Genomic DNA, 10,507 nt, shown 5'->3' with positions numbered 1-10,507 from the left:
CAATATTGCACCAGTTTGAAGTCATACCAAGATTCGACTGAATGTTTGTGCAACTTTTTTAAGCTTTCAGTAGCCGGGTGTGACGTGTGCTTTCTTCCAACTGCGGGGAACATCTGAAAATAGAGCTCAACATTTCTACTTTTGCTTTGCTAGCCTCAATTTCAGTTACTGTCTCGTCCATGAGTGTCTGACAGCCTTTACATATGAAAAATAATTTTTTGGATTTGGTGGGGGATCCTTTCGATATTCTGCTAAGATAGTCGTTGAAGGTCTCACGCAATGCTCTCTCCACAGTCAAACTTGTCTCAATCAGCATCATCCTATGTGTAGCCCTAGTCTTTGTTTTAGACTTCAGCATGTACCGTTTTACTAGGCATTTATTTGTGAAGGGCATGGTCAACTATTCTTCTAAACCTGAGCCACACTTCTGAATGCTCTTCTCCAGAATAAAATGTATCCCGCTCCTTACTGAGATACGATAGGCTACTACCGCCGCTAACCTGAATTACCACATAAAGAATGGTCTACTTGTTTTAGTTGCCGATTGTACTTCCATAATCATTGTTGCTACATCTGCCTCATGATCACTGATTCCAGTTTCTAACGAAATGTCAGAGGTGAAGTCTATTTGTTAATTTAAAGAAAAGTAATTATCCAAAGAAGGCGACGAGTAGGCTATAGAAGTACTGATTAACGGTTCCGTAAATAATTATGATTTCTTATGTCTATATGGTGAAATGTTTAAATAGATACGCTTTTACGCTTGGTGCAGGAGTTAGCACACTGTACTCCAATTTGGAAGGACGACAGTTCAAATCCGCATCGGCCATCGTGATTTAAGTCTTCCGTGATTTCCCTAAATCTCTCCAGGCCAATGCTAAAATGGTCCCTGTGAAATGGTACGGCCTATTTCCTTCCCTATACTTCAAATATGCCGAGATTGTGCCCCGTCTCTAATGACCACGATGTCGACGTGGTGTTTTCTTCCTTTTTACGCAGAAGTGGATACACTAGAAGTGCACAAAAGATTGTAAACAATAAACTCAGTTTGTGACTGTGGAAATAGGCTGACTTCTGCACTTTGCATGACTCATTAACAGGTAAATGTAATGGCAACGCGAACAGTGCTTTTGAAACGTTGCACTGCAATGTAGAAGCAGCGGAAATCTACAGTCGTAGACATAGAAACTGGCCGACGGCCGGCCGTCACAGAGACTAAGTCCGAGTCGTTCACTTAAGATGGCCAATAAAACTGACCGCCCCTGACAGTTTAAGTCCGGCCATCTGCACAATCTGGCAACACTGTAAGATGCGGAAGTGTTAGGAGGAAGAGCTGTCTACTTCCGAGTTGTTCTCGGACTGGGTGAGCCCGTGGTCTTGCGGTGCCGGCACTGTTGCTCAGCGTGTTCGGTTAGAGGGTTGCGTGCTCTCTGTAATAAAAAAACTGAGTCAAAGAATCAACAATGAATTTGAACAGATGTCTTGTGACGTCCACCCAGACCAAACGCAACGCACAAAATGAAAAAAAAGTGGTAATATCGTGCATTTTAAACTTGTAGTCACATATTCGCGTCCAGTGTATTTTTTTTTTAACCACATGTCGGTCTAAAGTTATGAGTCTGATTGAACATGGAAGATAATTCGCTTAACATTCTACCCACCAGCAACAACAAGTATTCCAGAAACAATTCCGCAGGACAGCTCGTGGCTGTGTCGCGATCATAACAGCTTACGCTCGAGCGTTTCCTCGCGCTGCAGCGGCTGCCGGCCACCGGCCAGACGCCACCCGCCGCCTGAAATCCGGCGCCGCCAAGGTGAACGCGGCGCGACGCTGTCAGTGTATGTATCAACTGTCATTTTCGAATTTGAAGTTCTAATTATCATCTTGCAGTTAAGCATTGGATTTTGCATACTTGAAAATCATGAACTACAGTTAAGCATTTTAAAACTGACCGTTCTGGCATGAATGATTTTCCACGTTAAGGAAGTCTCGACTACTGATATATGTGATAGATTACCATTTTACTATCATGCGACATCTCCATTCAACAGGCAAAGTTCAGAAGTCTGGTGAATGAGTACTGCATGCTCTAATTCGAAACAACAAAAATCAACGGGGTGACTTTTATTGAACGTCATCAGGTCGTTCATTGAGCATTCCTATGCAGTACTGTTACTGGTGACGTGTTATGATGCCTTTATCGTTAACTTCCTAAGAAGAAATGAAAGGCTGAGCCCCACAAAAAGATGTAAACTCGAGCAAAGAGTAGTGTGAACATAATATTTTACATCTGGTAGCTCCAAAAGTGTGTTTTGGGCTACGAATTCTGCCTCAAGGGGTGTGTGCAACACAGCTGAAATTTGTTGCCAACAACATCCAGGAGATTGATAGGAAAGTCGTTTCTCAGGCACTTGAATTGATAGGGAAGTCCTCTCTCCAGCACTTGTCCCTCTCGTCATATATTCGTAAAATTTTACCTTTCCCGCTCTTGATCGATCAACCGTCGACGCCATTCATTTCTAGACGAAAATACTCTTAAAACTACACTGGTTTAATGACATTGTTAGAACCAGTGGGTTTCTACGGGCGCAGAATTTGTAAACAACTTTAGCATTGTCAGATTGTTTTAGATATCATGAAAGAAAATTCTGCTGCTGATTAATTTTTCTTTGATGATTACTGTTGCTTTTAGTAAACTAATGGAAAATGCAATTAAAATATTCACTGTACTAATACAAATTAAAATCAGCTTACTACAGAAACATCACGACAGCAGTCTATCTTAATAAAGCGTTAAGTGTCTGTAAGATGATTGAGCCTATTTAACAGGAATTAGTAGGATATTACCGACTTTTGACTTCGTAAAGATTTGTATTTACTTCATTTCCTGTATCATTCGCAAGTATTATGAAAATGTGGCATTTCATAGGTAAATTATGTATTCACAACAACAAAAAATATGTCGGCAGAAAACAAAGGTGACATGAATTTGGCAGTAGCGTACGGTTTTCGCTCTGACACTAAGGGTTACTGAAAGTAGCAAGACGAATTTTGCTCGAGCGTTTTCTTATGATTCCCTTATTGAGTTTGTATGTGCCTGCTTGTAGCTCTGCTACAAAAGAATTAAAAATCTGGCCTTCAGCGAGTCTCGAAAGGCGAACGAAAGCAGCTTGCACCTGGCAGCCAAGCATGTTAGCTGGGAACTGGTTTTTTCCTAAAGTGGGAAGATAGCCTTTTGTGGTTGAATTGTTGGCAGATGTCAGTCAGACGTGTGCCGTTGGTCTAAGCGTTTCGGCGTGTTGAATTTGTACCAATGATTTTTCTATTGGTTTTTTTCTGTCCCAAATAGAGAGTTGAAGTCTCCCGTCAGTATTATCACGTCATCTTTACCAGAGATCTTCGATATTGTCTGCCGCGCTACCTTGGACTCCCCAGAATCCGAAAATCCAACTGCCGCCTGTCGACAGCCGGGTTGTGTACCACCAAGGGTAAAGTTGACTTTGCTTGCACAGTTCATGTTTGTATGTGTTTCATTGGTTTGGTCTGGGTGATTCCAGGACCGGACAGGTCCAGAGGGTGTTGAGGCTTTGGAAGCAAATATTTTCAGCCGAGCTCATTGAGCTAACAGACGGTGAGCAGAGTAGCGGTGATTTTCCCTCAGACGTGTCTGGATTTTGGGTTCAACGGATTGAGTAGCCGTTCAGGATTGTGTTAGTATTTGGTTCACCCCAAGTATTTGATTTCAAAATGGGTCAAATGGCTCTGAGCCCTATGGGACTTAACTTCTGAGGTCATCAGTCCCCTAGAACTTAGAGCTACTTCACCCAAACTAAACTAAGTACATCACACACATCCATGCCCGAGGCAGGATTCGAACCTGCGATCGTATTTGTCGCGCGATTACAGACTGTGCCGCCTAGAACCGCTTGGCCACCCCGCCGGCAGTATTTCATTTCCTCGGTACCACCCATATGGGGTACTGTTTCCCCTATCCGCCACACGGGATTATTATTATTTTTATTATTATTATTATTATTGTTATTGTTGTCATTATGTCATTAGCAAATCCGATATGGTGTATCTTCCCACCACCGAAATAGATGTGTATTGTTCGATTCAGTATTTCCATCACATACATATGGGTTGTAATTACGTTACATTGCTGCTAGTAGACATATTTCTCACTTTTACTTAGACAGTTGTTACCTGTTACTCCATCATAGGAATTTATGTGCGCAGCATTGTTGCAATACAGACGTTTAAGTTATCCGATTTCTGTAATTTCATTTTGATGCCAGATCGTTCTAATCGGATTCAGCCAGTCAGTCTTAATGTGGATATCCGACTACGACTCTCATCATATGATGGATTTTGTAAAACCACATTCTTAATTGGACTGTTGAATCTACATCACTTATCTATTACAGGGCCTGAATTCTTAAACACAGTGGAAAATAATAATCGAATATGCTTATTACAAACACGTTGTATAAATATATGAACTAACGAGATAACAGTTTATTTACAGGAGCAGAGCCCCATCCATCATAGCAGAGCAGTGCGAGATTGGTTTCAGGGCCAAGAGCGGATACAGCTGTTGCCGTTTGTTCCACGATCACCGAACATCAACCAGATATAGAATATGTGGTTTGAGGTAACAAGGTCATCGCCATGTAGACCTACAAATGCAACCGACCTTTCGACGAATATAGAAAATGTATTGTGGGAAGTAAACCATCACGCTACACTGTCGACGACTTAATGAAATCTATGGCCCTACGCCTTCGAGAAATGTTATGTAATGATCGTGGGTGGGGTGGTTACTAAAAGTATACTCGTCCACAAAACCCATGTGAACAATTATCTGATTATCGGTCAAGCTTATCTCTGTGCAGCTCTTTAGCATAGAAGTCCATTTACTTTCAGTCTCCTGCTTACAATTCTTGCAATGCAAGGTAATTGAAAAATCTCATCCACTCAACGCCAGCTGAGGAATTGACTGGTGCATGTGTTGTTCAACACACAGTAGTTGTCACCCTCACTGGAATCAATGACTGTTTGCGTGTGTGTGTGTATGTGTGTGAGTGATTTTGTGTGTGTTTTCGTGTTCACGCACAATCTGAATCAATACTATTAACATTGGAGAGACGACCAACAATCAATATTGCATCAAATATGACTGTAAAGTATTTTAATGCGATGGGAAGTTACAAACTGAATTTTTTTCCTGCACATTACGTTAAGTAAGATGTATTAACTCCATAGTATCGTTAGCAGAGACAGTGCGCTCTTGTTGTCGAGGCTCGCGACAAGTGCAGCGATTAGCAATGCCCAATGTCGCCGCGGTTTGTTTATGTTGGCTGAGCGCGGACACTGCAGCAGACGCTTCGCCATAAACAGAAAGAAAGCACCTTGGCTCTGACTGCAGTGAGCGGATATCACTGCCTGCGTGTTCATATAGTAACCAACGCGAGACTCTACTCACAGGTGCCATGGAGCAATTGCAGCGGGTATCATGGCATTAGTTCAAAAATGGTTCAAATGGCTCTGAGCACTATGGGACTCAACTGCTGAGGTCATTAGTCCCCTAGAACTTAGAACTAGTTAAACCTAAGGACAACACAAACATCCATGCCCGAGGCAGGATTCGAACCTGCGACCGTAGCGGTCTTGCGGTTCCAGACTGCAGCGCCTTTAACCGCACGGCCACTTCGGCCGGCATATGGCATTAGTCATCAGAATATTAACCAGTGATGAAATGTCCACTTTATTTGAATCCCAAGAAAATAGGAACCTTCTCACAAAGGAATGTGAGGTGATATCAAGATTTATCCAACATACAAAAATTATCTGCAGGGCTTTCATGTATGTAGTAGTAGCACACAAGTAAATATTATGTCTTGGAAGCGTATATTGCATTTCCTCTTCTCATATTAACGCCCTTGTTTTAGTATGAAGTGAGAAAATAAACACGAAAAACTAAAGTTCCTGAGAAGCATATAAGTCATTTCCTCTTCTCATATCATTACTTTTGTTTTAGTATGAAGTAAAAAAATAAACAGTTTAGGGTTGTGAAGCATAATATGACTCCAGATTCTTATCGTAGGCGCTATCGGAAACGCATGAAGCAGGGAGCTGTCCATTCTTTTGTCCAACAGTCTGTTTCCTTTCATGCACTACTCCCGCTAGGAGATTCTTATTTAAGGACTTGTGGGCATCAGGTTCTTCAGCAGAATAAGCCTAGTGTTATTGTGCTAATTACGGTATGGAAAAAGTGCAATAAAGACTAGTTCCCCTAGAGCAGCGAGGATATTTGCACATGTCTATATTCAGCAATGACTGCCAGCTGCCACAACACTTCACAGAACCCATGCGGCAGGCAACACAACTGTGCATGCACTTCAGACTTCATTCAGTAAGACGCCAGGTGATGGATGGAAACGTCAAATTAACGTCGTTTTCCGAGTCGTATTCAATCCAGGACGAGGTGTTATTAAGGTAGTTGAGCGTTCTAGCAATTACACTTTTATAATTCCCATATGAGTATTTCGATAGCCAAAAGAACCCGTTAGTGTGAAACCGTCAGGAACTGCATTAATATCAAACTGCAAGAACTTGTGACAATACGTGGACTCTTCTCTTCGCTGGGTGACCTATTACTGTTATTTAGGTTTCTCTCCGTCATAGTCGTAATGCAAATGGAACTTCAGAGGCGCTTTCCGCTATTCTTGACAAATGTCAGCAACTTGTAATCACTGCGAGTCACAACTGCGTGATGATAATGGTTCAGGTTGTCAGTAGTTGTGGTGGTGTTATGCTGTCAAACTGCATTCAGTAAGCCCGCATCTCGTGGTCGTGCGGTAGCGTTCTCGCTTCCCACGCCCGGGTTCCCGGGTTCGATTCCCGGCGGGGTCAGGGATTTTCTGTGCCTCGTGATGGCTGGGTGTTGTGTGCTGTCCTTTGGTTAGTTAGGTTTAAGTAGTTCTAAGTTCTAGGGGACTTATGACCACAGCAGTTGAGTCCCATAGTGCTCAGAGCCATTTAAGCCATTTTTTGCATTCAGTAACGTTAATGGTGGCGCCCATAATTTAGCACTGATTGCCTACTTAAGTAAAGATAGTGTTGTGGCGTCGTCGCTTCTCTTTTTTTGGCCTCAGCTTGAGTAATCCGATTTAACGAACATAGTACTCCATTCGCGGGCTGCCAATGATACAATATGACGACAGAGATCATCGTGGGGGTATTACATTAATTCTGCAATGAATTGCTTTGCAAATATTACCCTCAGCTATGTAGCTGGAATGATTCATTGTCAGGTACTCTATGTTGCATTTGGTTAAGTGATCATCTCGCTGCAGTGCTGCTTCTACTGCTCGCAAATACTTGTATACTTCAAAAATGGCTTAAATGGCTCTGAGCACTATGGGACTTCTGAGGTCATCAGTCCGCTAGCACTTAGAACTACTTAAACATAACTAACTTAAGGACATCAGACACATCCATGCCCGAGACAGGATTCGAACCTGGGACCATAGCGGTCGCGCGGTTCCAGACTGTAGCGCCTAGAACCGCTCGGCCACCTCGGCCGGCAGTATTTGATTTCCTCGGTATCACCCATATGGGGTAGGGTTTCCCCGTTTCAGCACCAGGTAGGCGGAGGCAAATAGGTTCAAATGGCTCTGAGCACAATGGGACTCAACTGCTGAGGTCATTAGTCCCCTAGAACTTAGAACTAGTTAAACCTAACTAACCTAAGGACATCACAAACATCCATGCCCGAGGCAGGATTCGAACCTGCGACCGTAGTGGTCTTGCGGTTACAGACTGCAGCGCCTTTAACCGCACGGCCACTTCGGCCGGCAGGCAAATAGGGGAGGGATCGAAGATTCGAGGCCTGGCCACAATGCCTCCCCCATACCTGTCACTGAGCAGCTGCATTATTCACATGTATTACATGTTTGCACCCATATATTACTTTAAATTGTAGAACAAAATTGATTTAGTTATTAATGGCTTCGTTACAGACCTCATATGCATCCAGTGCATAATAACCTAAACTGTGAGTTTATTTCTGAATGAATGTTTGTTATGTATTTTTCCGTCACCCTTTTCACTGTTATAAGTTATGTTCTACAAGGAACGCACGCCATTGGAGGCCGCAATCTGTAATTTATTTTACCTGACTCTAGTTGGTAGAATTTTATTGTTGATATTTTTCCAGACGTTCCTCCAGAGTTTTTGTAGGTTAGTTTACCGGAATTGGTTTGTGAAGACGATTTCTGGTAATATAATCATAGACAGTTCTAGTGTTGGTTTGTGCTGGTGGAAGTCTTATACAGCTCCAATCGCCATAGTACTTTCGGACGTAATCTAGGCTGGCATAGTACACTAACAGGAGCGTTCCTATCCCCAGGATCTAACGAGAGGAACAGAAGTTTCATGATGCCTGTCTTAGTGGCATGTATTAGTTTAAAAGTACGTCTTTAATTCCAAGTCCTCCGTTTTGCCTGTGCAAAGTCGCCGTGTGGAAGAATGCTTTGAAGATATTTTGTTTCCACACATACCAAGAGGCTACAGCTAATATTTTATGTGCAGTGACCTGCGGTATCGGTAAGACTGCTACGACATGATATATTTTACTATGTATATATGTATTTATAAAGTGAACTTTCTGCAGTCGGTCTAACGATCGCATGCCATGCTCCTTCAACAAGGTTCCAACGACATTAAGTTTCCGCTCCCAGTTGTTCGTGGCCATGCGCTTGGGATTCGCCCTTAACTACAATCCGAGTCGGAGTCTCTCATCAGTTACATCTAACCAGTGCGCACCTATTGCACTATTGTAAGAACCGAGATGCAGGTTCATTGGGCTACAAGAATGCGTATGTTCCTCCAGCATGACAGTGCTTCTGCACATTCTAGTCGTCAGATGACACATTATCCAAACCTAACATTTCCCGGAAGATGGATCATTAGATATTGGCACTTTTCTTGGCCTTCAAGGTCCCCGGAACTTATCTCTTTGGATTTTTGCCTGCGGGGATGGTTAAAGGCGAAGTCTACAAAGAAAAAGTAAACCCAAGAGCCGATTTGATCATTTGGATTATGAATAGAGCAGTCCTCATGAAAGAACGCAAAGGCGACCTCAGAAGAGCTACACATGGTGTTATCAAGAGAAGTCAAATGTGCATTAAAGTTGGTGGGGGAATTTTTGAAAATCAATTTTGAATGTCCTCATTTGCCTTTCTTTGAGTTTGTTAGGGTTACATACTAACAGCTGTATCTCTGTACTCAATAAAATGTAGACGCATTTATATGGAATTTTTTTTATGCAATTCGTCTGTACTACTACCTGCTAAAATATATACTATTCCTCCTGAAACACCCTGTATATGGATATATGTGTGGTGTCTGTTCTTTCGGATATGTCCGAAAGAAAATGCTTCATGGGAGTCTGCAACGACCTTCAATCTAGTTGCAGGGGCTGACAGAGATTTCAGAGCTGCTTGGCTGTCTCAATAAAAGTAGATGCTACGATTTTTGTAGGGTCTACTCTAATTCTCCTCCGTGCACATGCTGATAGAAGATACCGTGTAATACTGTGGCCATCTTCCCTAAAGAGATTCTAGGCAGTACACCAGACCCAGTACTTTCATTTGCTTTCGACCTGTCAGTAAACCACTATATTATGTCTCCTGAACGGTGTAGTGGTTCGTTCTTCCACTGCTCCCTGCTTCCAACTGTTACATGGCAAGGTTTATTGAAACAGCTAGAACTTATTGTATAGTTAGTCGGCATTTCCCCAGCCATCGCCATACTGATTTGTGATTCCGTATATTCTAACTATATCCAGTTGTTTCCAATTTTTAGCCTTTATGTCCCTGCCGGTGCCTCCATTTTAAGCCACAGGTGTAAGGCGGGCATGTCTAGCATAACATCCATTCCGAGAGTGGATGTCCTGCCAATTCCCTCTGTTTGTGAAAGCAGGCCAGTCTCTGCACTTTGCCAGACTCCCTAGCAGCCACCTTCTGTTCAACTTTGTTCATATTATAGCCCAACAAATTATCATTGGCCTTTTTGCAGAGGTGTATATTCAGTACGTACTGGGTTTAGACTCCAGTTTACCCTACAGCAGCTTCTAGTGCTTATAAGATTATCTTTCGCAGTGGAACATATTCTTTATGTGAGGTGTTCATAATAGTTTTCCATCCAGGGCTACCTCTGGATACACTACAACCCTCCCTAAAGTTTCATCGAGAAACATAATTTTTCAGTATGTGTGCTGGATATGCTTCACCATAAATAATACTACACCAATTTTCGTGGGGCTCGTCTTTAAATACTTTTTCGCAATGTTCAGTGCACATAGGTTTAACAGTACTAGCAAATTTTCTAAGTCTTACTGTGAATAAATCGTCTACTTATTCTTTTCAAGAGTAGTCCCTCGCATTCAGCTCATCTATGACTTCATTCACCACTAGGTTCTTCATCTCTAACCATTTACTC

Source organism: Schistocerca serialis, chromosome 5 (assembly GCF_023864345.2).
Source record: "Schistocerca serialis cubense isolate TAMUIC-IGC-003099 chromosome 5, iqSchSeri2.2, whole genome shotgun sequence".
In the NCBI taxonomy this organism is placed as follows: domain Eukaryota; kingdom Metazoa; phylum Arthropoda; class Insecta; order Orthoptera; family Acrididae; genus Schistocerca; species Schistocerca serialis.
This window is presented reverse-complemented; position numbering follows the sequence as displayed.